The sequence below is a fragment of the Prionailurus bengalensis genome, chromosome B2, assembly GCF_016509475.1.
Source record: "Prionailurus bengalensis isolate Pbe53 chromosome B2, Fcat_Pben_1.1_paternal_pri, whole genome shotgun sequence".
Classification (NCBI taxonomy): Eukaryota; Metazoa; Chordata; class Mammalia; order Carnivora; family Felidae; genus Prionailurus; species Prionailurus bengalensis.
The window spans coordinates 100,609,028-100,636,626 of NC_057349.1; the positions used below are offsets into that span (position 1 = coordinate 100,609,028).

The 27,599-nt window shown below is 42.2% G+C and overlaps 1 protein-coding gene across 9 annotated transcripts in view; it reads right to left on the bottom strand.

Annotated features, from left to right (window-relative positions):
- The window catches only part of FYN (FYN proto-oncogene, Src family tyrosine kinase), a 215,232-nt gene that overhangs the window by 72,493 nt on the left and 115,140 nt on the right, over positions 1 to 27,599 (bottom strand). The window contains exon 1 of one of the 9 annotated variants that reach the window (XM_043592138.1): positions 15,133 to 15,248. The exons of the other annotated variants lie outside the window; for them this stretch is intronic. The gene's annotated coding sequence lies outside the window, so the exon portion shown is untranslated. Of the gene's footprint in view, positions 1 to 15,132; positions 15,249 to 27,599 lie in introns of those variants that run through there. 9 annotated transcript variants of the gene reach the window in all.

Consider the following 27,599-nt stretch of genomic DNA (forward strand, 5'->3'; position numbering starts at 1 on the left):
GAGACCTGCTTTTGACCCACTTCCCCCTCCTCACAGGGAGGCTCCAATTCTGAGTCTTCCCTTGGATTGCTAGGTATAGCTGTTCTCCTGAGTTGCCAGAGATGAGGAAGTTACAAAACAACAACAACAAACCAATAATAAGAACAAAGAAGAGTCTCCCACCCCTCTCAAGTAAAAATTAATCAGAAATCACCATAGTAACAAATCCCCAGTTTTCAATGATTTCATTTTCCTCGCATTCTTGTCTTTCTTTTTATTTACAGTCAGCCTTACCTCCAGCCTTTATTCAGTAAACATATTTTGCTTATTTCCTCTCTGTGTGACAGGCACTGTGCAAAGGGTTGTGAATATGGAGTCAAGTAAACAAGCCCTGCTCATGAGGAGCTTCTATATACTTAGGAGGGAGACAGTCAAATCTGCATTTGGGGTGGGGAGGGAGCACAGAGGACCCTGAATTCATCCAGGACAGCAACCGTGAGATAACTGGTCCAGGTGAGGATGGGATGGGACAGAACATGAGAGCATAGAGGTGTGATACAGCATGGTTCCGTGTGGTTTATTGGATTTGTTCCCATGCTTAGAGAGCACTGAAACATGTGCATGTCGCAAAGCTCTAAGAGTGAAGGGGCCAGGTTCCTGCTCAAAAGGAGCTTGCAGTTCAATGGAATGGATATAAGCACCAGGAAGGTGGCTGGAAAGGAAGCCAGATCATAAATAACTGTGGGTCCACTCTCCTGAGCACTCACCATAGTGCCTGAACTGTGCTATGCACAATAAGCAAATGATCTTTGATCCATCAACAACAGCCTTGTGAACTGGGTATTATTATATTTTACAGATGGGGGAAATGAGTATAGGGAGGTCGAGTTACTTGACTAAAGCCCCACAGCTAGGTTGAGCTGGATTTTAACCCATGCCTGGCTGAGTTGAAGACATAATCTTAACTATGTGCTAATAGGCTAAATAAAGTACTTGCACGTTATCTAGCTGATACTCGGTATTAAGTAGGAGTGGAACTAGGTCTTGATAGACACATAATGAAATGGGGAAGGGAGAAGAGAAGTGTGGGGTGCCAGACAGTGAAACCAAGAGTGGGAAGAGACTGCACAGAGGTGGATGGAGGCATCTGAGTAAGATGTGACTTCTTCAGCTGGACAAACAACTCCATCCATTCTAGCTACCTGTCTATGCCTAATTCATACCTCATAAATCATCCCCAACTGTGACAACACTGTAGCTTTTGTTGCACGTAAGGATAAAGATCTAGAACCGAATTGCTGCAGAGGTGATTTACTGTGGGACTACGTAAGTTACATTTTCAGAGAGCCCTGTCATGAAAAGAAGCCCAAGATCTTTTGAGGCTAGTAGGAATGGGGGATGTGTAGCTGGGTAGATGGCTGTCTAAACACGATAAAGACAGACAACAACAGAGACAGACATCTGCAACGCACCACACCCGAAAAAAGACAACTGTCCACTGAACAGGGCGCGTAATAGCTAATACGCAACAATGGACTGATGACCGCTGATGTCTACAAGAGGAGCCTGAAGAAGGGACTGGGGTGGAGGTGCAGGTGGGTAGAAGACGAGCAGGGGCCTACTAATGGCAGTTTACTCCATCAAGCCAAACAGGAATGACTTTTGGCAGAAGCAGCACTTACACTGTGGCTTTGCACGGAATACGTAATACTAACCAATTCTTTACGCTAGTGCCAGAAGACGGCTTATATTTTAGCCCTGACAGCTCTGCTCACACTACAGGCTTATCATAGTCAGAGGGTGGAAGCTCTGCCCATCTACCAGCACGTCGTCAGTCAGCAGCCCTGAGCAGCAGCCATTTATTTGTGTCAGCACTAGGCAGAACTGGCCTGTCCCAAGGGCTCATGCAGAGCTCCTGTGCAGCTGCCTTACAGACTCCGGGTGACAATGACCCAAGCGCGGCTTCATACTCTGCCCCAGTTCTGGTTCAATACAACCCCAACTCACTGGGTGAGTAACAATGATACATACTTGGAATGAGCCTGGGCAACAGCTCTGTCATAATTCTTTTTGACAAAGGCTGACCTGACATGTTGATCATCAGCCCAGGCAGGAAAAAAAAAAAATGTCCTGTGATTAACCAGCCTACACGCCCTTGGTTTCTGCCAGGTCTCATCTTTAATCTGGACACACGTTTCCCAAATGCACTCTCCACTAAGCCTCCCTCTTCGTTTCCCATGCATCTTGCTTTTCTCTTAGGATTTCCATTTTCTACACAGGTTCCATTCCTAAAATTAAAATGTTGCTAAAAATTAGTGGATCTCTGTATCTCTTATAGAAAATTAGTTATTTATAAATAATATATATATTTCCTGCCTTTCCAAACCCACTAAGCTGTTTACTAAGTTTGTTTTTCTTAACCATATCTCAGTTATTTCAAATCTGTGTCTGTCTTCACATGCTGGCTGCTTAGTCTTCCCTTTCATTTATTTCTTTTGTGCCTAAAACATTTGTCTCTTCTTTAGCTTACAATAATGGCTCGACTAAATTTCTCTTTTAATTTTTTTTTTTCAACGTTTATTTATTTTTGGGACAGAGAGAGACAGAGCATGAACAGGGGAGGGGCAGAGAGAGAGGGAGACACAGAATCGGAAACAGGCTCCAGGCTCCGAGCCATCAGCCCAGAGCCTGACGCGGGGCTCGAACTCACGGACCGCAAGATCATGACCTGGTTGAAGTTGGACGCTTAACCGACTGCGCCACCCAGGCGCCCCATAAATTTCTCTTTTTCACTTTTGGCTCTGTTTGCCCGTGGCAAAACAAACAAACAAAATGTATCACTTTTTTGGCTCTGTTTGCCCGTGGCAAAACAAACAAACAAAATGTATCACTTTTTTTGGGTACCAGAGCACTTTTGCTTTCTCAGTTAGGCCAAGTAACAAAATATCATTTATTTTCAAACCAAATCGAAACAAATCTACCCCAAACTCTCCCCCTTCATTTCTCTGTTGTAATTCCAGCATAAAGAAGTGATGCTATTTATTGGCAGAATTTTCAGTCTGCCAGTACCAAGGACTGGTAAAAACGTGGAACAACAGAATTCCCAAATACTGCTGGTAGGATGTAAATTGTTACAGTTACTTTAGAAAAACAGTTTTAGGGTTGTTTGTTCTAGCTTCGAGAAGAATGCTGGTGCAATTTTGATTGGGATTGCATTGAATGCGCAGATTGCTTTGGGTAGTATTGACATTTTAACAATATTTGTTCTTCCAACCCATGAGCACGGAATGTTTTTCCATTTCCTTGTGTCTTCTTCAATTTCCTTCGAAAGCTTTCTATAGTTTTCAGCATACAGATCTTTTACAACTTTGGTTAGGTTTATTCCTAGGTATTTTATGGGTCTTGGTGTAATTGTAAATGGGATTGATTTCTTGATTTCTCTTTCTGTTGCTTCATTATTGGTATATAGAAATGCACCAATTTCTGTACATGGATTTTGTACCCTGCGACTTTGCTGAATTCATGTATCGGTTCTAGCAGACTTTTGGTGGAGTCTTTCGGGTTTTCCATGTAGAGTCAGTATGTCATCTGCAAAAAGTGTAAGGTTTGACTTCTTTGCCAATTTGGATGCCTTTTATTTCATTTTGTTGCCTGACTGCTGAGGCTAGGACTTCCAACACTATGTTAACAACCATGGTGAGAGTGGACATCCCTGATGATGTGTTCCTGACCTCAGGGGAGAGCGCTCAGTTTTTCCCCATTGAGGATGATATTAGCTGTGGGCTTTTCATATATGGCTTTTACGATGTTAAGGTATGTTCCTTCTATCCCGACTTTCTGAGGGTTTTTATTAAGAAAGGATGCTGTATTTTGTCAAATGCATATGTACCCCAATGTTTACAGTAGCACTTTCAACAAGAGCCAAATTATGGAAAGAGCCCAAATGTCCATCAACTGATGAATGGATAAAGAAGGTGTGGTTTGTATCTACAATGGAATACTACTTGGCAATGAGAAAGAATGAAATCCTGCCATCTGCAACAACGTGGATGGAACTGGAGGGTATTATGCTAAGTGAAATAAGTCAGAGAAAGACAGAGATCATATGTTTTCACTTACATGTGAACTTGAGAAACTTAACAGAAGACTATGGTGGGAGGGAAGGGGAAAAAATTGTTTCAAACAGAGGGGGAGACAAACCCATAAGAGACTCTTAAATGCAGAGAACAAACTGAGGGTTGATGGGGGGGGGGGTGGGCAGGAGGGAAAAATGGGAGATGGGCATTGAGGAGGGCACTTGCTGGGATGAGCACTGGGTATTGTATGGAAGCAATGGATCATGGGAATCTACCCCCAAAACCAAGAGCAGACTGTATACACTGTATGTTAGCCAACTTGACAATAAATTATATTAAAAAAAAAAAAAAAGAAAGAAAAACAATTTTGTATTATTTAGTGTGAAAATGAAGATGCATCTATCCTAGGAGCTCCACTTCCACTCCTAGGCACATATCCTAAGGAAACATGCATAGACTCACGTAGGTGAGCCAGAGGATATGTGTACCTGCAGGTCTGGGGGAGGCCCTGGAATCTGTATTTCTTATAGTTCCACAGGCGATGTGGGGGCCTGACTCCACAGCAAGGGTCTGGGATTAAAGGCTTACAGTATCAACTCAGATCTGTGTTTGGAGCTGGGTCCCCTCCAAGGCCTGCGGTCACAGCCACAGGAAAGTTCACTGAAGAGGAGTGATTAGAAAAGGCACAAGCCTGCTAGCTGAGTAACTATGCTCTGGGTGCTGATCTCTGGTCAAAGAGAACCAGTGTGAGGACCTGGGAAAATTCATGGTCATTTCCTCTTCTTCCTTCTCTGTCACCCCTGGCTGCCCAGGCAAGGTTCGGCTTGTGCGTTCCTCATGCAAACTCAACCTCATCTCAAGAGGTGCTTGGGGTCGGCATGATCACCATCCTTGTCTTTAACTCAAAGCCCTGAAAGTGCCCACCCAGACAAGTCATCGTTCTGAATGCGGTGTTCCCCTGCCAGGAATGAGGACACATCTAGGTGAAGCTTCAGGAGAGAAGGCTGAGCCCTAGTAAAGAACCATGGTTCTTCTTCTCTTTTAATAAGAAACATATTTTCTTTAATGTTTTAATGTTTACTTATTTTGAGAGAAAGAGAGAGAGAGAAAGAGAGAGGACACGTATGAGAGAGGGGGAGGGGCAGAGACAGAGGGAGACAGAATCCTAAGCAGGCTCCGTGCTCTTAGCACAGAGCCCGACGTGGGGTTCCATCTCACTCACCAGGAAATCATGATCTGAGCTAAAATCAAGAGTCCAATGCTTAGCCCACTGAGCCACCCAGGCGCCCCTAACCACAGTTATTCTTTAACACACAGGTGGTGTCTCTTCTCTGTGTGAGCCTTTATGTGGACACGCACGTTTTGTGATTCGTGGTATCCTGAGTCCAACATAAGTACAATGTCGGATGCAACTTGGCTTTTAATAAATACCTTCAAATGGCAATGAGCAGAAAGTGAGATAAGAAACCTTGTCTAAAGAAGTGAAAGCAGCTTTGTGCCTTCCTTAAAGGTGCCCTCCACCTTCCTACTGCTGTCTGCCCTCATTCAGGGAGGCTGTATAATGGTGGCTCCCTGTCACCCTCACTTATGTTCATTTCTCCTCCTGATGCCAAGAATGGCTTCCACCACCCTCCCCCCCCATCTCTAGGTGAACAAATAGGGAAAGAGCATGAATTGGTCAGATGACCTCCCTCCGTTGGTCCATTCCCATAATCCTCCTATTTTGAAACTGAAACATCCCTGGGGCAAAGTACCAATTACCATGTGGCCACTGTTCTTTTAGGTTTAAAAATATCTTCAAGGTGTCAAAAGCTCTACAGATTCCACTGGGCATCTGAAACCTGCCCTGTTACTCAGCGCCAGTAATATACTGAGGGTGGAGGCAATTTGTCTAGTTTAAATATTAACTCATACTAATACGCAGTTCTGGCAAGATGCATATGTGTGGGAGATGATGATATGTTGGGAGGAAATGAAGATGATGATATAACGTAAATATAAATGGACTTTGGGCTGGATTTCAGGGAGGCCACACAGAGCCCATCTCTGTATGACTTGGCCTTATTCCCACAGTCCTGCCAAGGTTCTGTCTCTCACTTAAGGCCGTGGTGGTCCCCACTGGAGCAGCCTGCTACCCACCCGACCAACTGTCTCAGGAGAGGCCCCAGCCAGGCAGTTCATTGCCTGGGCATGTAGGAGAGAGACAGGAGTGATTTTCCTTTTAATGGTTTCAATTCCACTCCTTCAGTTCTAAAATGGGTTGCCTTCTCACTCTCTCCTCTTTGCTTCCTTTCTCATTGCCTTTGGGTGTCAGAAGGGTAGAAAGCCATGACTGGGGGGAAGAATTTATATTTTGAGTAGGTGGCTAAAAGTACTCTGGTTTCTTCCCTGTAAAATGTGGATTATGCCAATGCTTAAAAGAATAGACATTCTACCGTTATGTACTACTAGGATGTTACTGATACCTGACCATCTTCGATATGAAAAAAGGAAACATCAACTTCATATGGCTCAAACAAATTAGTAGATAACATCTAGACCACTGACTGGCCACATAGTAGGTGCTCAATAAACCACAGGTTTAATGGGCATGTGTATGTGAAGAGAGGAGGCATGTTGGAGCCTGGGGGTTCTCCTGGGGAGCTGGCTTTCTATGTCAGGCACAAATGACATCCAGTGATGTCCCGTCTGCCCAGGAGATAGCCGATCTGCCATTAAGTGTCCATAGTGTCCAGCTATACTACCAAACTTATCATTATGGATTCCTGATAACGTTTAATGAGTTTAACTGAAGAGACAAAATGAGTTATTTTGATAACAATTAAGAGGAAATAAAAAAGAAAATAAAGAAGGGGGAAAGCTGCATTTCTGTCTAATCTTTATTTGGTTTCAACTCAAGAAAGAATCCACTGCTTAGAGTTTTCAAGAGGAACCACAACATTTGTATGAGAATCATGTTTTTAATGTATTAGCTGGAAGATGGGGTTGGAGGGTTGTTTACTTTTAGAGAGAAAAAAGGAGCTTTTAGTGTAACTCTTGGGTTAAAAATCTCCGTATGAATCACACCATTGAAGAGCCAATTTCAGGGGTCACTAAAACTATTTCACTCTTGTCAGACAGCATTTCTGCACCTACTAAGCTTAATTTTCACCTAAACAGTAACGTTTGAAGCATAGACTACTCAGAAGCTTTACTCTGATGTCTGATAACCTGGAGGGAAGCACGTGGGTCTCAGGCAGAAGGGGTTATATTTAGCTCCATGACTTCCTCACGGCCATGAAGAGACAGTTGAAAAGCCCTGGCTTTTTGGCACAGTCCTCTTGGCCTGGTATGATCAGAAAGCCCAAAGGGAGTAAGGAACAGATGGGTTTGGGGCAGCCACATTCTGATTCCTCACAGATCACTTCTGTGGCCCCACGAAGTGTCATCAACCTCTCCTATTACACTGTCTATGCCCACAGGGCCTGAGTCACCTGAATGCAGGACCTCTCCTTCACGCTCTGGGACTTCCACGAACCAGTGGGGCTGCTGGGTCCAATCAGGCGCCAGATGCTGGGAATGGCCACTGTGTCAAAGTCACCTGAGCAAGGTCACCTGGGCCTTCTCCTTTACCTGTGCTGGCGGGAGAGCCGGGGACTCTGCCAGCCAGATTAGACATGGAGCCTTTGATCAGAACTGGATGGTCTAGAGGGATGTGGCTTTGTAACATTTTGGGTTAAGAGTTTTTGGACTTGTGGCTTTTTGTGATGATAATCATTCTTGCTAGCCATCTACCCACTGACTTACATGCCCAACACTTATTTGTTTGCTAAAAACAGGCTCACCGGATTCAGTAAAGAAAAGGAATAAATGACAGAGGAGAAAGATAGTTTGGTTGGTAATGCCTGGAGAATCTCCAGGGTGCCAACAGTGGCCCTGGCTTTGTGGTGTGATGGGCCATCTGGAATTGTGTGTGGCTGACACCAGCCATGGGACAGAAGTCTGAGCATCCAAAGGAAACAGTGCCATGAACACTTAAGTCAGGTGGTTGAGGAGTGGGAGGGCAGCTGCTTCTATAGATACAAAGATTCCTTCTCTGTCTTCAATTATTTGCCGAAAGGAGTCTAAAAGTCCTCAACTTCTATGTGGGGACCACGTGCTGGGGCGATGCAGAGAAGGAAACCAACTGAAAACTTATTTGGTTACTCGGGTTTTCTAGACTCTGCCTACTTTAATAATCTTGAAAGATGTTCATGTTAAAGTCAAGGGAAACATGCAGGTTACAAAACACTAGGTGGAAATATGAGTCTACTTCCTCTGTTTCCATTCTTGCCCTTTATGATCCATCTTCTACATAGCAATCAGAGTGATTTTTTTTTTTAAAGTTACTGCTAGTCTTATTATGGTTTCCTATCACTATTTAGAATAAATTTAAACCACACAGCCATCCCTGCTCTGGCCCCTGCCTATCTCTCTGACCTCCTCTTCCATGGCTCTCCCTTCCATGCCTCTTCTCTACCCAGACAGGCTGCCTTTAGGGCCTCGACACAAGCTTTTCCCTTTCCCTTTGCTCTCCCCCGCAAACCCCATATAGCTGGCTTCTTCCTAGGATTCGGGTTCCACCTCAGATGTCACCTTTTCAAAAACATTGTTCCTGGCACCAAATCTCAAATCGTCACTGCCCTGTCACTCTATCATGTCACTCTGTTTTATTTCCTTCATGCACCTAATTCCATAGGGGCAAAGGCTTTTTTTGACCATTCACTATACACCCATGAATGCTGAAGGACTATGGGGAGCTGTTTACATACATACACATAGGTTAAGGTACACATTTGCATTCACATTTGAAAAAAAAGAAAAAAAAAAAAAGGACTGGGAGAGCACAGGACAAGATTATCCCTGGATGGGGATACTGAGTTTCTAGATGATTCTAAGTTTCTTCATTTTGCTTATTTTCATCTTTTAAAACAAGAATGTACTACTTTTGGAATAATGAAGACAAAGTTTTCCCTCTGTTTTATAGTATAGTCACTAGGAAAAGGTTGCCTGGGTACAGCTAGACTGAGACTAGAAACACAAGATGCCAGAGCTGGAAAAGAGCATAGGGAACATTTGGTGCAATCCCACCTTTCACATCAGAGATGAGGAGGTCGAGGCTGAGCAGGAAATGACTACTGGCTCATAGAGCAGAACATTTAACAACTACTCTGGGGTTCTTCTCACCATGCCAGTGGTTCTCAAACTTAACACACATGAGAATCATCTGGAAAGGCTTGTGAACACAGACTGCTGGGCCTCACCTGCGGTTTCCAAGAGTGGGTCTGGGGAAGGGCCTGAGAACCTGCATTTCTGACAAGTTCCTGGATGATTCCAAAGCTGCTGGTCTGGGTCCACACTGTGAGAACCACTAGGGGTTAGGCTATACCACGTTGCCTCTCATGACTCCCTCAGAAATGTCTTACTCTTTTTGCAGGAATGGTAGTGATTAAAACAATACCTTCAACCAAAGAATTCATAGAAAACCCAATCTTTTAGGCTCACTCTCCAAAGTTCCTAGCAAAAAGAAGGAAAGGAGAAAGAGAGAAACAATTTTGAGAGCCTACTCTATCCCAGGCATTGTTCTAGATGCATCTACATTGTGTTTGTTTACTCTATTTTACTGCTGGAAACCTAAACTACTCAGAGAGATAAAGAAACTCGTCTAAGAGCAAACGGCTAGGGAGTGATGGAGACATATTTCAAATCCATGTTTGAGTATATAAAGTCCACGCTCCTTCTCCAATCTTCAGAAAAGAACAAAAAACTGTCACTGTGGCATTTGGAGTGGCAAACCAATGTCTCCCAATGTGAAACACACACCCCTAAGAAATATTAATATGATGTCATGCTCCCAAAGACACTGAAGGTGTGTATACCAGTATTAACATCCAACGTTTTCTCTGGGCTTGAAGCCAAGGTTTATTCATTTACATGATATTCAGCAACTTCTAATCCCAGACCGTCAGAGTAGAGATGATTTGAATCAATGCCTAGCTCACTGCAAGTCACATCTGTGAAATAACTGGGAAGGGAGAATTCATCAATCTCATTTTCTGACAAAAGGAAGAAGAATTCACACATGCTTTGTGGGAATAGAACCAAACTTTGCAGCTGAACAGAACTGTCCCACTATTTGAAGAACTAAATTTGAATTCAAAGGCCAAAAGCCAAATATGAGACTGTATCATTTATCACTTTAGGTAAAAGGTAACCTAGACATTAGTTAACACTCCTTTTTTAATTTATTGATGGGGAAATTGATGAGAGACAGGAAAATCTCGGTGACAAGGTCACCCATACCTATAGATGCCCACACAATCAACGAGTCACAATTTGTCCTACTACTGTGGCCACACTCAATCCAAGTTGGAGAAACCTCTGTAAATACTGTAACGGCAAAGGGCCTTGATGACATTCTTATCATTATAGTTTTCACCGGAATCCCAGGTTAAGTGCAAGGTTAAATATTAGTGGGTTATTTCAGGAGCAACAGCAAAAAAAAAAAAAAAGTGGTTTTCTTTCTTGGTCTCTTTGTATTTCTTATTTCACGTCACGAGTTTTCCCCCCATATGTTTTATTCCAGATCCCTGAAGCAGCTGTATAAATAGGTTTTACATGCAAATAAAAGGAAATACTTGCTGTGTAATTCTGGCTATAGAATCAGAGGAATGAGGGCTTCGACCAAGACAGCTCACATGATGAGTTCCTTCCTGTGCCCTCCCCAAGTGTCCTTGGAGCCTCTTCTTTTAGAAGCTCATTTTCTAATGAAATGGTCAACGAAATGTCTGTACATTTTGGCTAGCAAAGCTGGCCAGTAGAGACCTTGAAAGAAAGATAAGAGGGAAAGAGGAAACAGGGCAGAGTGTACATGAAAAAAGGACAAGAGGGTGGGACTGGGTGGCTCATTGGCTTAAGCGCTGACTTTGCCTCAGGTCATGATCTCATGGTTTGTGAGTTTGAGTTCGGTGTGGGGCTCTATGCTGACAACTCAGAGCCTGGAGCCTGCTTCAGATTCTGTGTCTCCCTCTCTCTCTATCCCTCCCATTCATGTTGATGCTCTGTGTGTGTCTCTTTCTCAAAAAATGAATAAACATTAAAAATAATAATAATAAAAAAAAAAGGACAAGAGGATCCCAGAGATGGGTACTCAAGGGTGGCTAAAATTTGATATCAAAGGCAACTTTGCTCTAAACACAATTATGCATATGTCTGGAGTGACTGTGGTCTTCTCTGTCCACAAATCAGTAAGGCGGGCCAAATTCATGGCCCCTCATTTGTTAATATCTGTAAAGGTCTGGCTCTTTCACTCCTAATAAAATGCATGGAGTTTTATTTATTGTAGAAAAACAAAGGTCTGAAAGATCTCGTAGAACGAACTCTGCGTCTCAAAGCCAATGAGCTGTGTCTGCAGTCAGCTTCTGAGCTAGGCCTCTAATGCAAGACATGAGATTGGACTGTGCAGCATGAAGTGTGCACAAGCTGTTTTTTCATTCCCGACTCTCTCCCTTTATGAACAGTCTGGAAAATGGCCATCTTGGCTTTCCCAGAGGGCATGCTGCTGCTGCGGCTGCACATGCAGTGTCAGCCTACGGTTATATGTTTGCTTTACATATTATACTGGCCCTGCAGGAAGAACTGTCTCCTGTCTCCCTTTCCCCTCCGCCACCCTCCCCCGCCTGCCTCTCTCTCTCATACACACACACACACACACACACACACACACACACACACACACACAGTCACACACTACATGGAACCAAGCTCCATATCTACATTCCCCAATTTCTATCCAAATGGACATTTATTCCATAAGCTGCAGATATATTTTGGCAGTGTGTGGCTGCTGTTGATTCTCCTAGATTCCTCAGTGGCCTTCAGCCTGGGGTAGTTCATGCAGAAGACAAAAGAATAGCTACTTGGCAGATAATACTCTTCAGGCCTTAGGGAGGGCACTCAGCTGGAAAGAGCTGTTTTCGTTGGAGATCGGAAGTGCTTTTCCAGCAATTATTTGATCTTTCCTGGGAACTTGTACTTTTGAAAATCTCCCAGCCTGGTGGAGCACATGGACTTCTATTCTGGTCTCAGCATTATCACCAACCAGACGTGTGACTTTGGGCAAATCATCTGGCCTTTACTTCACCTCAGTTTTCTTACTTGCCTGCTGGAATAATTATTCTTACTCTGCTTAATTCGTGAGATTTTTTGTGAGGATGAAATGAAGTGGTGTATGTGAAGGTATCGGGAAGATACAAAAAGCGAATGCATTGTTAGGTGGTATTTGTATTAGGTTTTTCATTTTTTTCCCCCCCTGGCTTGGCTTATATTATATGGGTATGTTCTGGTTTTCTTTCTCAGAACGAGGTAGGAATTCCCTCAGGCCGAGGAGAGGTAATAAGTGCACCTCAGGGAGAGAACATCATTGCTTCTTGTTATCACTCGGAAAAAGCAAGAAAAAGTGCAGGACCAGAACACTGTAACACTATCCTAGAAAGTCTGCTTTTGCTAGGGGCACACACCATTCTGGTCCTTATTTGCGCCCTCTTCAGAAGTCCATACTAAGAAGGCTACCGCTGCAGTGTTGAAGGAATGAACTAATGAATCCATCCACCCACCCACATACCTTTTACAGACCAACACTATGTATCTAGCAGTGTGCACAGAATACAAACATGCAAAATACTATCCCCATTGCTGAAGAGAGATCAGCCAACGAGAGTGTGAACACGGGAAGGATCTGTCCTGGTCCAACGTGGTCAAGTGTACCCTCGAGAGAAACACACATGTGCTCTGGGAGCTCAAGCATATAGGTCATTCCTACCCCGAGGAGGCTCGGACAGGTTCTCAGAGTATGGGCATCTGAGCTGGGCCTGCAGGAAGGACTAGTGAGGAGCAGGGTAGGCCAAGTGCTCCCTCGCTCTTACAAAGGTACAGATTCTAGAGGGAACATTCCAGAGAGCAGTCTTGTTTGGTGTGATGAAAGCCAAGAGTAGAGATGGGCATCTACAAAGTTGGGCAGGGGCCTAAAAAAAAAAAAAAAAAAAAAAGCAAGAGCAGGCCATCAAAGCTTTTGAGCAAGAATTACACAATAGATTGGTATTTCAGAAAGATTACTTAGCAGCAGGGAGGAGAGACTGAAAGAGAGGGTAAGGGGGTAGGAAACAGATTTAAAATAATCTAATGTAAACATCTGCATTTCACAACACTGAACTCTTTACAGCAAGTACTGGTGGAAGAGCATTCCTCCGAATTCTAAATTAATAATAGCCAATCACCAGTTAGGGAGGTGAACAGTCAATGCCTTGCAGGAACTACTCTTCAAGTAAGAAAGTTCCCTTGCACAATTTGGGAAACACAGATTTCCCATTTTATCTGGAGCAGTCTTTGTGAAAAGGGAGTCGATCCCTGCTTCTGAAATGTGGCGGACCATTTGTGTACTGTGGTACCAGGAAGAGTCCAAAAGAAGCAGGAAACGATGAACAGCTACCCGGGAGCGAGCTTTGGAAAAAGTATCTCAGAAATGAAAAGAGAATTTCTTTTTTCTTTTTTTTTTTTAAATTTTTTTTTCAATGTTTATTTATTTTTGGGACAGAGAGAGACAGCATGAACGGGGGAGGGGCAGAGAGAGAGGGAGACACAGAATCGGAAGCAGGCTCCAGGCTCCGAGCCATCAGCCCAGAGCCCGACGCGGGGCTCGAACTCACGGACCGCGAGATGGTGACCTGGCTGAAGTCGGACGCTTAACCGACGGCGCCACCCAGGCGCCCCGAAAAGAGAATTTCTAATAACGTGGGGAGGTTCAGCAAGTATTATGGACTTTTCAGTTCCCTCCCTCTTTCTTTGTAGTTTCTTTCCTTTTCAAGTTTAGGGATAATTCACATACAGTAGAAGGTATAGATCCTAAGTGCGCAGTTCAGTGAGTTTTGACAAGTGTATGTATCTGTGTAGCCTCACCCCCTCTCAGGATAGAGAATATTTTCATCACCCTAGAAAGGTCCATCAGTGTTCCTTGCCATCAGTCCCATGCAAGACAATCACAGTTGTGATTTCTACCACCAGAGATTAGTTTTATCTCGTTCGGGACTTCATATACATATAGTCTTAGAGTAAATACTTTTTTCTGTTTACTTATTTTCGACATTTATCCACAATAAAGTGCATTGCGTTAGGTTATTATTGCTGAATAGTACAGTCATTTTTATTGTTTTATCCATTACACTACTTTTACTGCTGAGCAGTGCTGCATGGCCTGAATATACCACTATGAGGTATGTTTTTAACAGCTCTCTCTTTTGCTGGAATGTGCAAGTGCCTAGCCGAGGCAAAGCAAAAAAGAAAGGCATGGTGTGCAAGGTCAGGTGAAGTGGCCAACTGTTTTCTGTGTGGTTAGGGACTGACCTCCTGAGTCAGCTTCGTCTTGAGGACCTCTAATGGCAACAGGGGCTAAGACTTCAGGTAAATCAAGAAAACTAAGAGAGAGACCACCCTTTGCATTTTCTTAGTGCTATATGTTTGGATCACAGAAGCAGATTGAAAAGTGGCCCCCAAAAGGGAGATGTCAACTCACTGCTAATTTGGGTAGTCAGGATGGTTAGCCAAATAATTTTGGCAACCAAAGCATTCTCTAAAAACTCAAAGTATGTCCATGGAGTCCTGCACAGAGCCTAGGATTCTATGTTGTTCCTACCACAGGTGGTACTTCAGTAAGTGGACTGAGGGAGTTCAGCAGAGAAAGGGAGTGATTCAGAAACACCGCCAGGATTCCCCATTTCCAATGACAGAATTGCTCCCATGAGCGCCGAGCATCTATGTGGCGAGACTGTGGATGTGTTCAACCAGGAGACGATACCTGGAGGCCTCGAGGAGAGCTGAGGAGCTGCAACTAACAAGGTTATTGGGCAGCACAGGCAAAAGTCCTTACTCTGGGGAACTGGGTGAAGGAGCATCACAAAAGACTCCTAATGGCATCCCAAACGCTTATTCTGCCTTCTCCTGTACATCTGTCGCAACTCACTGTGAAAGTCAGATATGAATACCGTTCTGATGACTTGAAACGCACCATTTGGGTCAGCTCCTCCCTCCCGTCGCTATACAATGCCTGTCCTTTGAAATGGACTCGTCGTTTTGGCTCCAACATTCCCACCAACACTGGAAGCGATGCTGGTTTGCAGTCGTGCTGAAAACACACTGGAAGCAGAAAGCTCTCAGCTCTGGGTGGAGCCTGGTTTGATTCCAAGAATCATGTGGATAATGTCCTACAAAAAGCTGGCAGGCTCCCTTTCCATTTTTCAGACTAGACACACCTTCTTGCTTTCTATTTTGCCCAACCATTTTTCCGAAGCAATTGCGAAGTAAATAATCCCAGCTATCATTTTTGTTGAACACTAACTACGTGTCAGATACGGGGCTTCACGCTTCATTCTCGCAAGCCTTTGAGGTAGGAGCTATTATTATTCCTACTTCAATGGGGAGGAAAATAAGACATAGCCTCAGCTTCTACAGTCATTCATTACTATTCCGTGTGTTGCCTTTGCCTGTCTGGTTGGCGGTGGGGGTTGGAAGATGTGAAAGATGATGCTGAACAAACAGAAAGCAAAATGATCCTCTTCTTTGATCTTCCTCCTTACATATTTTAACATTAAGTTTCATAATTAGGTCAAAGTGAGAGATATCACTGTGGAGAGCTACAGCTCAAGTTAAACAATCATTTCTTAGAAGATCGTTAATTAGACTGACTTGGGGTACAGGCTTTGGAATACATATTCATTCTGATAGCAGTTACAGCACAAGACATCTCATAAATAAAAGCCATTTAGAACATTATCCACAGGAAACAGCTGCAGCTGGTAAGGGAACTTCTGACATTAAGGAAATGCAGAACTTCACGGAATCAGAGGAAGGCAGGAATCGTATATCACACAGTAACACTATCTTAGCAAGAGCTGGACCATGTTTTCAATAGACACACTCATTTTACAGCAGTTTGTGCTTGCTTACCTCTCTGGGTTTTCAGGAGACACGCATGGCATATCAAGAGCAAAAACTCCAAGGGAATGTGAACTCGGCTCAGAGATACTTACAACAACTTACAATTTACGCTAGGGGCCTGCGGCTTGGTGCAAAGCTTGGGCCTCTCAACAGGTATACACTTGTGTATACACCTGTACACAGCTATATACCCCTGTGCTTTCCAATGTGGTATGTGATCTCTAACCACATGTGGTCGGTCCAAACTGAGATGTGAACGTAAGCGTAAAGTACATAGCCAGATCTCAAAGACTCAATGTGAATAAAAGGATGTAAAATATGTCATTAATAAATTTTGAAATATTGACTGCATGTTGAAATGACAATGGTTTCGGATACCTCATCTTAAGTAAAAGATAGCGGGACAATTACTTTCATGTGTTTCCTTCTGCTTTTTCATCATGGCTACTAGAAAATTTAAAATTACCTGTGTTGCCTGCTTTTGTCATTTGCATCTATCGACAGCGCTGGTAACATACTTGGTAATTGAAAAGATTAACCCAAGTGGAAAATGTGGTGGATCTGATCAAAAGTTGTAAGCCATCTGCAACGAATATATTTCCCAACAGGTGAACAGAATAATTGAAAAGGCAAACATGTGCCCTGTTGTTCTGCTCCACCCACTGGTGACCTCATTCATGTAAGCCGTTCACTCTTGCTGGTGCTAGCCTCTGCAATGGTTCATTCGGATCATCCTGAGCATTTCTTTTAGTGCTCACAGTTGGAGTGTGTGGCAAATTCCTAAGGGTTTGGTAACTCATGGGTGAAGGTGAATAATAGTGATAATAAACCCCAAATATTTGCAGCGCCAATGTCATCTGCTGCTCTTTCACAAGAGACACAACTTTGACTGTCTTTCTGGAGCCACAGCTAAAATTTAATGGCAATAATAATCAAGTTTACAGTAGACAGACTGGGCCACCCTACAGGAGGGATGATGCCATTTGCCTGTGCATCCCAATAAGTGGGTTTTATATGACAAGGCTAGAGTCCTAACATGGAAAAACTTAAGAGCTCCTTAATAACCCAACAAACACTAAAAGGCGAACCCAACATCTTATAACATATCCCAGGAGAGGGCAAAGAGAACTAGTTATTCTTTTAGTTCAGGTTCTGCCCTATTTCTTTTTCTTTTCAAAGCATCTAAGAATCTGCTGGAAGCCATTCTGCATTTCTCAGGCAAATTATACACTTTTTTAGATGATTCCAGTTTTTCCTTAAAAGGCAAAAAGTTTCAATTTAGATAACTCAATTATAACTAATAGGGTAAAGTCTCAGCACAATGAAAGATAAATAGCATTCATGACCCTGTGAATATTTTAAGCAAACATATGCTCAAAATATATGTGTGGAAACAAATTTGGAATTAAGAAATTGTAGGAATAAATGCCCACACTGTAGGGATGGAAATCTTACTTATCGTGAAGACCTCCAGAAGTAACGCATGATCTCCCCTAGAAAGAACTCTAGAATTTACATCTCCATTTTGTATGATTGCCCTGGTATAACTAACTTAAACCTGATGCCTTTAACTTCTGAACATACAGTGACAGGGTGTTCAGTTGCCACTAAGATACTTGCCCATTTGGAAGCAGACCCGGCCTGTATTTACATGGCTCCAGATTCCTTCAATCGTGACTTTTCCGCAACATGACCCTGACAGCACTAACACTGATGAATCTTGTCTGTTCTACAGGTAACCCAAGAAATACTTGGTGACAAAAGGAATGTTAGACATGCAGGCTCTTCCCCCTCCTCCTCTCTTCTTTCTTCCTTTATTTCCTTCCTTCCTTTCTTTTTTTCGTCTATCCATATCATGCCACTGGAATTTGTATCTTTTTTTTTTTTTTAACTAACATTGAAGGCAAATTGGAAATTTTGACTGAATTGCTGAAAATAAATGACATGTGCTTCAGCCATTCCAGATTTTGGAGGAATTTATTTTAAAAAGCAAGAAAAAGGCTCCAAAATCACAGAACAACAAAAGGATAGATTGGCCACCTTCACTTTTGAAATTGGTGGGGTGGAAGTTGGCCAACCCATGAAAGAGAGCAAGTCTCCGTGGGCCTATTGTGCAAGATAACAATTTGACTTGGAAACGGAAAAAATGACCCTGCGTTTCTTTCCCTTTGCCACTATCTACAGAACCACATTTGAAAAAGAGCAAGAGAAGCAGATTAAAAGGAATAGCTTCTGGCTGGCTTTTCCTCAGCATTTTATACTTTCATTCCTTTGTTCTTTTCTCGTTCAACCTCATTCCCAATTATTGCACTGTTTTGGGGGCACTGGGGACAGGACGTCTGGGAAACAACACATTAGTCCATCTGTTTTCTCTGTGAGTTCTTTTCAGCATCTTAGCGTGGCAACAGGAAGGATGTGGGCTCCCTTTCAGATTCAAATGAAGCTAATCAGCCTTAGCTCAGGTTGACAACATCGTGCTTTTGTTACACTGTAGCCTGAGAAAGCCAGAACCACGGCTCTAGTGGGGTAACCATTTCATCCCTGGGCTTAATCTCTTACTTTTAACATCACATTCCTAGACCACTCTTCACTCAAAATAAAGGCAAAACGCAAACACAAAACTGCTGACACAGCGAGACTTAAGTGCATGCTTCCGTTAAGAGAATTCTGATTTTTAGAGTTGGAACGATCAATATTTCCAATGTATTTGCAGATGTTTTAAGTTGTGTGGCACAAATGTCCCAAAGTGGCAATGTCTCCTTTCAAATTATTTATGAAATTTGAAGAATGCAGTAGGAAAAGCCCACCATGCCTCTTTCCCAAACATGTATTTCTAAACGTGCAAAAACAAGAGGTATTATAATCAGATGTGGAACTTTTGGTCTAATTCTTAAAATTCTATGTTTTATTACTAATACTTCCACAAAAAGATCAAAGCAAAACCATGGACTGGGATGTGGAACAGTGTTGGACAAACACCTTACCACTGAATTTGGGGACTGACTCTATTGTCAATTCTGTTACTCAAAACTTGGTGATCTTGACAAGTTATCTCTTTTGAATCTCAACACCATCCATCCATCCATCCATCCATCCATCCATCCATCCATCCATCCATCCAACAAATATGTCCCATCTACTAGGTGCCTGGCCCTTGGTGAGCTAAAAAGGTGAATAAGCTATTATCCCAGCAACTGGGGTGGCTTTTGATAAAGCAAGTATACAAACAATTCGACACAGCTGTCACATAGAAGTTACAGAGTACTAACAGGAGCTCAGTAGAGGAAGAAATCACGTTCAATGGAAGGATCAGTCAAGACTCTATTAAGAAGAAGCATTTAGTTTATTGCTTGAGAGAGGAGCAAGATTTCTAAATTTAGAAATGGATTGGAACATTCTTGGCCTCAGGAACATTGGTAGCAAAGACGGCACCAGGGAGAGCAGACTGCCAGACAAGGGAGGAGGACTAGACCTAGCCTGGACAGCAAAGAGAGCACCCAGAAGAGGGTGCACAGCTAGGAGGCAGTTTTGGTGGACCAAGCCAGTATTAATCTTGATTTAGGGAGGAGGTGGGGAGGGTGGGTAGAGGGACAGACAGGGTTGTTGACTGGTGAGATTTCATTGGGGGCTTAGTTTATCTCTAACGTGCTAGCTGACATACTCTAGTACTTAATAATCCAGCACAAGTGAGGAAAATTGTTAAACTGGATGCCCACAAATAGGGGTAAAAATAGCTTGGGATAAAATTCAGTCCCATTTCCATATTTGAAATCTCAACATTAATTGGTCTTATTAAAATAGATTGGTCTTATGGAAAAAGTATCAAGAAGTGATGGATGAAAAAAGCCCAATTTGGGTAATCCTATTAAAGTGTTTCAGCATTTGGTCTGATCCCTCATATAGGATAGGGATGATTAGCTCACTTCTGTTTTGAAAGGGATCAGAGGAATGTGGTTCTTTATGGACTTCAGCAATGCATCATCCAAAAAAGCCTCTCATATCTCTATGGGAGTGAGACAGGAAAATGTGGCTTGGATATCAGGGCAATGAAATGAATGATAATATTTAGATGGGCCTGATCAGTGAGTTCATGTCCATTTAGAAGGTGGACTCTGGGGCGCCTGGCTGGCTCAGTCGGTTAAGTGTCCGACTTCGGCTCAGGTCACCATCTCACGGTTCATGGGTTCGAGCCCCGCGTCGGGCTCTGTGCTGACAGCTCAGAGCTTGGAGCCTGCTTCAGATTCTGTGTCCCCCCCTCTCTCTGCCCCTCCCCTACTCGTGCCCTGTCTCTGTCTCAAAAATAAATAAAAACATTAAAAAAAAAATTAGAAGGTGGACTCTAAGGGGCATAAAACAGGGCTCTGAGTTCTTCAACAACTTTGCCAATATCGTTGATGAAGATGTGGAAAATCTGTTTGATAAAATATTCAAATGAGACAAACTTTTGGAGGGATAGGAAATGTTGCAGGTGACAATGTCAAGACACAAAAATATCTTGATAGGCTAGAGTAATAGGCAGAACTGAGATAAGGTTAGTGAAGGAAAATGTGAGGGCCTGAACAAAAAAATGTTGCATAAGTACAGGAAGGTGGGCGTATGGTTTGAGCAGCAGCACATGTGAAAAAGATTTGGAGGGTGTTAGTTGAGTAATTTCAGTTTGAGTCAATTATTTGACATGGCTGCTGGAAAGCCAGTGTGATCTAATGCAGTGGTTATTGAAACATAGCATTAAGTGACCTCATTTAAGACAAGGTTTTAGAAACACTTAGAAACACGGGAGCTTTTGATATAAACGTGTTGGGTAAACTTCCTAACAAACCTAGCTTGGCTTAACCAACCATGCTGGTTACCATGAAGGTGTTCCTCTTAGTTAGGCTGAGCTAAGGAGGTTAACAGATAGCAGTGATGGAGCTATCACACTGGAGGTTGCATTTAGCCATTCTTAGCAAATCTGAACTTTGGGTCTTTAAATTGCAATCATGAAATTTTAGGCACCGAGAGACAGAGACCATTTAAAAGGGCAGTGTCGTCCCCTTATTCCTCATTAACCACAATGCTGAGAAATACTAAGATACTACTTGCGTTGTCTGTTTGAAGGTGGAACTCTTTAACTGAATAGTTCTGGGCCCAAGTTGGAGTTTGCTTTCTTGATGGGTGGAGAGGATCATGAGTGAAAGGGAGAGGAGTACCCACAACTTACAGTCAACTCCCTGCAAGCACAATAGGGTACTATTCCCATGAGGGAAGAGATCTTGTAATAACTCTTACTATTCCCTCAGTGTATAAATTGTGAACTCTGAGCTTCCAAACATAACACTTACTTTTATGTCAGCAAATAAAAGGCAAGTTTCTCCCTACTGGCTATTAGATACATAGAAAGCAAGCTGGCATAATTTTTATTTTTTTTTAATGTTTATTTAGTTTTGGGAAAGAAAGAGAGAGAGCCAGACACAGAATCAGAAACAGGCTCCAGGCTCTGAGCTGTCAGCACAGAGCCTGATGCAGGACTCAAACTCACGAACTGTGAGATCACGACCTGAGCTGAAGTTGGACGCTTAACTGACTGAGCCACCCAGGTGCCTTAAACTAACATAATTTCTTCTTCCTCTTCTTTTTTAAAGTATTTATCTAATTTTGAGAAAGAAAGAGAGAGGGCAAGTGGGGAAGGGGCAGAGAGAGAGGGAGACACAGAATCCAAAGCAGGCTCCAGGCTCTGAGCTGTCAGCACAGAGCCCAAAGCGGGGCTTGAATCCACAAACCGCAAGATCATGACCTGAGCTAAAGTCAGACGCTTAACTGACTGAGCCAGCCAGGCACCCCAAGCTGACATAATTTCTTCTTTTTTCTTTTTTTAGTATTTATTTATTTTTGAAAGAGTGAAAGAGACAGAGCACAGCGGGGTAGGGGCAGAGAGAGAGGGAGACACAGAATCCAAAACAGCCTCCAGGCTCTCAGCTGTCAGCACAGAGCCCGATGCAGGGCTCGAACCCACAAACTGCAAGATCATGACCTAAGCCAAAGTTGGACGCTTAACTGACTGAGCCACCCAGAAGCCCCAAAGCTAGTATGATTTCTAAACAAAGTTGGATTTTTTAAAAAATAGGATATTTGTTGCTATATGTTGTTTTCCTTCCTCCTGTAGTTGGTGTTGATCTTCAGGACAAGGATTGCATGGATCTTGGTGTATACCTTAAGAATAACAGATGACAGCCATTGTTTCTCATCTCAACTGTTTCTCTTGAGAGAAAGAAATTCTTAGATGATGGGGTCAGTGGGTTTTTGCCATTTTTCTGAGGGGTTTTCCTTAGTAATTATCTAATAAAATACTCTTAAAACATATACATAGATAAATACATATCTCATGTGGATATGTGTGTGTGTTTACAATTTAAGTCTCTCAATCCATGACTATATAGAATCTAGAACTTGTTCAGAAAATAACAGATACTGAAAAGACCTGGAATTATGTTGGGAAAAGCTAATACAAAAAGTGAAAACTGTTTTGCTTAGGGAAGACATTTAAGCAGTCTTCAAAAAAACTTACATGGTTCTTACATGGAAGAAGATTTTCTTATGACTCGTTTTAACAATGAGAACTTCCCAAAGATGGTAGAAACCATCTGACAATACAGATGTTCTTGTAGAATGTAGATAAACAGACACTGGTTGGACTAGATTAACTTTAAGTCTCCTTCAAGCACCAGCTCTCCCCCTCCCCCAAATAGCCCACACTGTTAAAGCTAACAACGTAATCTGAAGATGAATGCTTTGAGGCCAGGGCTTCTGAGAAACTAGATTCATAGTTACTTAGAAGCTGAAGAAGGGAATCCATGTTCTGAGAGAAAGAGGACAATGCCAGAGAAAGGCACATTGACACTCTACCATGACTAAAGCAAACTGTCAGAACTGTAAGGACAGAATAACAAACATAGTAAGAGATTTTAATGACACGTCTCTAATAACTGATGAATTAATAAGTATATAAAAGATGTGAATAACATAATTAAGAGGTTTAATCTAATGGGTTAACCTAATCTATTTTTTAAATGTTTTTATTTTTGAGAGAGAGAAAGAGAGAGAGAGAGAGAGAGAGAGAGAGAGAGAGAGAGAGACAGACAGGCAGACAAAGACAGCAGGGGAGGGGCAGACACAGAATCCAAAACAGGCTCCATCCAGGCTCCGAGCTGTCAGCACAGAGCCTGACTCGGGGCTTGAACCCATACCTGTGAGATCATGACCTGAGCCGAAGTCGGATGCCCAAACGACTGAGCCACCCAGGCGCCCCAAACCTAATCTCTTTCTAAAGCTCTATCTCCCTTGCACCCATCAGAGAATATACATTTAAAAAAGAACATTCATGGAATGTTTTAAAAAATTGATCACACACTATGCCAAGAACCAAGTCACAATAAATTTTGTGGAACTGGTATCAATCATACAAACAACATTCTCTAATTACAATAGATTTTTTTTTAAATTAGACTACTAAACAAAATGATTACTAAAAAACTCTCACTTGGGCGCCTGGGTGACTCAGTTAAGCGTCCGACTCTTGGTTTCAGCTCAGGTTATGATCTCGGGTTTGTGAGTTCGGGCCCTGCATTGGATTCTGCATTGACAGTGTGGAGGCTGCTTGGGATTCTCTCTCTCTGCCCCTTCCTCTCAAAATAGATAAACAAAAACAAAACAACTCTCACTTGTTTGGGAATTTAAAATGACACTGCTAGTAACTCATGAAGCAACGAAGAAACAATTATGGTAATGACAATATTCTTAAAACTGAGTGATGATGAAATATTCTGTAATGAAACTGGTAAGATTCCACTAAAGCTGTGCTTAGAAGAAAATACTTAAATCTTATCCTAGAAAGGAAAAAGTATGGAAAATTAATGAGTAGCCAACTTAAGAAGAAAGTGTCTAAAGAAAGTGGAAGAAGGGAATAATAAAGGGTAGAAACTAATAAAATCAGTAAACAAAGATACATTAGAGAAGATTAACAAAGTAAAGGCTGTTTATTTGAAAAGGTTGATAGGCAAGTCACCAAAACTGATCAAGGAAAACATAGGGAACACTCAAAATAATATTAGGAATAAAAGAATGTAACTACAGATTCAGCAGAGATGAAAAAATAAGAGTGTCCTATGAGCAACTCTATGTCATTAGGTTTGAAAATTTCAATGAAACGAGGAATTTCAGAAAAACAAAGTCCTATAACCATTAAAGAATGTGGTGCATCAGTTAAAAATCTACTCATCCTTCCATCAAAGAGAACAAAACCAATAAACACGAGGTTCCGATGGTTTTAGAGAAAAAAAAGATGCAAGTTTCAGAGAGAGAAAATGGGAAAGCACCAGTATAATCTCAGTATCAAAACCAGACAAGGACAGTAGGGAAATGGGAAAATGACAGGCCAATTTCAGATATAAATACAAACAAAAGTCCTAAAAATATATTAGCAAATGAACCCACTGGGGGATTTTTAGCAATGATACAAGGATGATTTAACTCAAGAAAGTTGCTGACAGCAATTTCCCCATTATCAGATTAAAAGAGAAACACCCTCGATCTTGTCAATGGACACAGAAAAAGGACACTGAGTACAATTCGACACTTGGTTGTGATTTTAGAAAATAGGAACTCTTAGCAAACTAGGATCAGAAGGGAAATTTCTTAACCTGAAGAGTATTAGTATTAACCAAATCCCAACGGTAGGCGTCGCATTCAATGGTGAAATGTTAGCAGCCTTCCCCTTAAAAGGAAGACAAAGCCAGGGAGGTGTGCTGCTCCTACTTCACTCAACACTGTACTGTGGGTCCCAGGCAGAGGGGTAAGATAAGACAGATCAATCAATCAATCAGTGTTGGAAAGGAAGAACTAAAACTTGTAATTATTCATGGATATCATTGGTTACACAGACCGGAGAGAAATTACAGATAAATGATCAGAATTGACACAAGGCCTTAGCAAACTGCTATTAGTTCAATATGAATCATCCTGTTCCTAGGTACCAGCAACAGTTAGACAAAGTCTGTTTTTTTCAAAAAATAGAACACTTATTTTTCTCGACCTTCATTTCCTGCTCTTTGACACACACCTCATTCAGGTAAGCATAGGATGATAAAAAAATAATTAAGACAAACAAGTAACCTAATTATACTGTAAAACTGTGAGAGGAAACAATTTCAGGGAAGACTTACAGGATTCCTTTCTATTCTATGGGTCCCACAGAAAAATGCCACTTGAAAAAAATGAGGCTCTGTCGACGGGGTTACCTTGAACTGTGGTGAATCACATGTCTTACTGGAAAAGAAACACAAACAGGAAGTTCCAGGCCTTTGCAAATCAAACTCTGTCTCAAAGGAAAAATAAGGTTGCCACCTTCTCTTCCACACAGCTCATAATAAAGTCAGCAGGAACCAGCCCTTCAAATGGCATCCCACATCGGGAAGGAGTCAGGTGTCGTGAAGGGAGAGGCGCTAGACAAGAGGTAGGTAGGGACAGAGGGTTAAGGAAGTTCTTCATGTATGTGAAGATAATATTGAGGGTTGCTTACAATTTTTTTTGTTGTTGAAATTTCACTATACATGGGGCGTCTGGGTGGTTCAGTTGGTTGAGCATCCGACTTCGGCTGAGGTCATGATCTCGTGGTTTGTGCGAGCCCTGTATGGTGCTCGGGCTGACAGCTCAGAGTCTGGAGCCTGCTTCAGATTCTGTGCCTCCCTCTCTCTCTGACTCTCCCCTGCTTGAGCTCTGTCTCTCTCTCTCAAAAATAAATAAACATTAAAATTTCACTATATCAAGCACAGGATGATACTGACATTCTGAGAACTACCTGGTTCAATGGAGACCCCTAAATGTATTCTGTATTTGGGTCTATCCATCAGCATGGGCTTGGTGCGCTTATGTTTTCAACACTCTTAGAGGAGCATACTATGGCACATATAATTCTTTTCCACTTGGCAGCTGATTATCATTTCGATGAAGTGACAACAAAAATGAGATAAAATATCATGAAGAACTTTTTATATTCCTTTGGATCTGACTGGGCAATTTGCTCAATGAAAACAAGGTTATCTGAAAATACTACATTATGATGTTGTTTTAAACAATGTTTAAAACCTAATTTGCTGAAAACAACCAAAATAAGCAGAAATAGAGGCTGGGTTTCCTGTTTGATTAAATAACCAATGTATGGTACATTTCCATAGTGGGATAGGAGATAGCACTAAAATCATATTGTAAAATAAATTTACTGCCATAAAAGTATTCATGCTATATTGCCGAGTTATAAAAATAAGATACAAAATATTAAGTGCAATTTGAAATCACTTTAAAACTTCCAAATTTGGACACTGAACAAAAATACTAACAATATGTGTGATTCTTTCTGAGTGATGGAGTAACAGTAATAGTGACTTTTGTCCTTGTGCTTTTCTGTATTTTCTAAGTACTCTACGCTGAGGACATGCATTAACGTGGATATTATTTTTAAAAACTCACCATAATGACATTTGTTACAACACGGACGGACATTATGCTAAGTGAAACATGCCAGACACAGAATATGATTTCACCTGTATTTGGAATCTAAAAACAAAACAAAAAAATGAACAAAGAAAAGGAAATGGACCCATAAACACAAAGAACAAACTGACGGTTGCCAGAAGGAAGGGGTAGGGGGGTGGACAAAGCAGGTGAAGGGGAGTGGGAGATACAGGCTTCCAGTTACGGAATGAATAAGTCACAGGAATAAAAAGTACAGCATGGGGAATATAGTCAGTGGTACTGTGATAGCGTTGTATGGTGACAGATACTTGTGGTGGATAAAGAAGTTGAATCACTACGTTGTACGCCTGAAACTATGTAACACTGTTTGTCAACTACACTGTGATAATTAATCAATGAACAAACAAAATCCACCATAACGAAAATACCTAGAGCTCCTATAGCACAAACTTCTGGAGCTCTTCAAGAACATTTTGTCACAAACATTTTTTTTATCCTTAAATTTTTAAGAATGTTTTTCAATCTATTTTTGAAAGAGTGAAAGAGACAGAGCACAAGCCGGGTAGGGGCAGAGAGAGAGAGAGAGAGAGAGAGAGAGAGAGAGATACAGAGTCCGAAGCAGGTTCCAGGCTCTGAGCTGCCACAGCACAGAGCCCAATGCGGGGCTCAAACTCATGAGCCGTGAGATCGTGACCTGAGCTGAAGTCAGACGCTCAACTGCCTGAGCCACCCAGGCGCCCCCATTTTGTCCCAAACCTAGTACAGCTTTGTGGCAGCCAAAACAACCAACGGTAACAGTGTCCTACTGACAGTTGCACTAGAGGATCTTTTCTTACTCCTGTTCTACCCGAGTGGCAGTGTTTGGGCTGGAGTAGACCAGTGCCCTCAGGAGACACTGAAAAGGCTCAGCGTCCACCCCAAGGAGGAGCCTGCTTCCCTGAGCTTACTCTCGCACCGTCCGCAAGGGAGAGTGCGGAGCCCCTAGCCCAGCGTCTGGGACAAAATTCCACATACCACACTTCCTAATGTTGC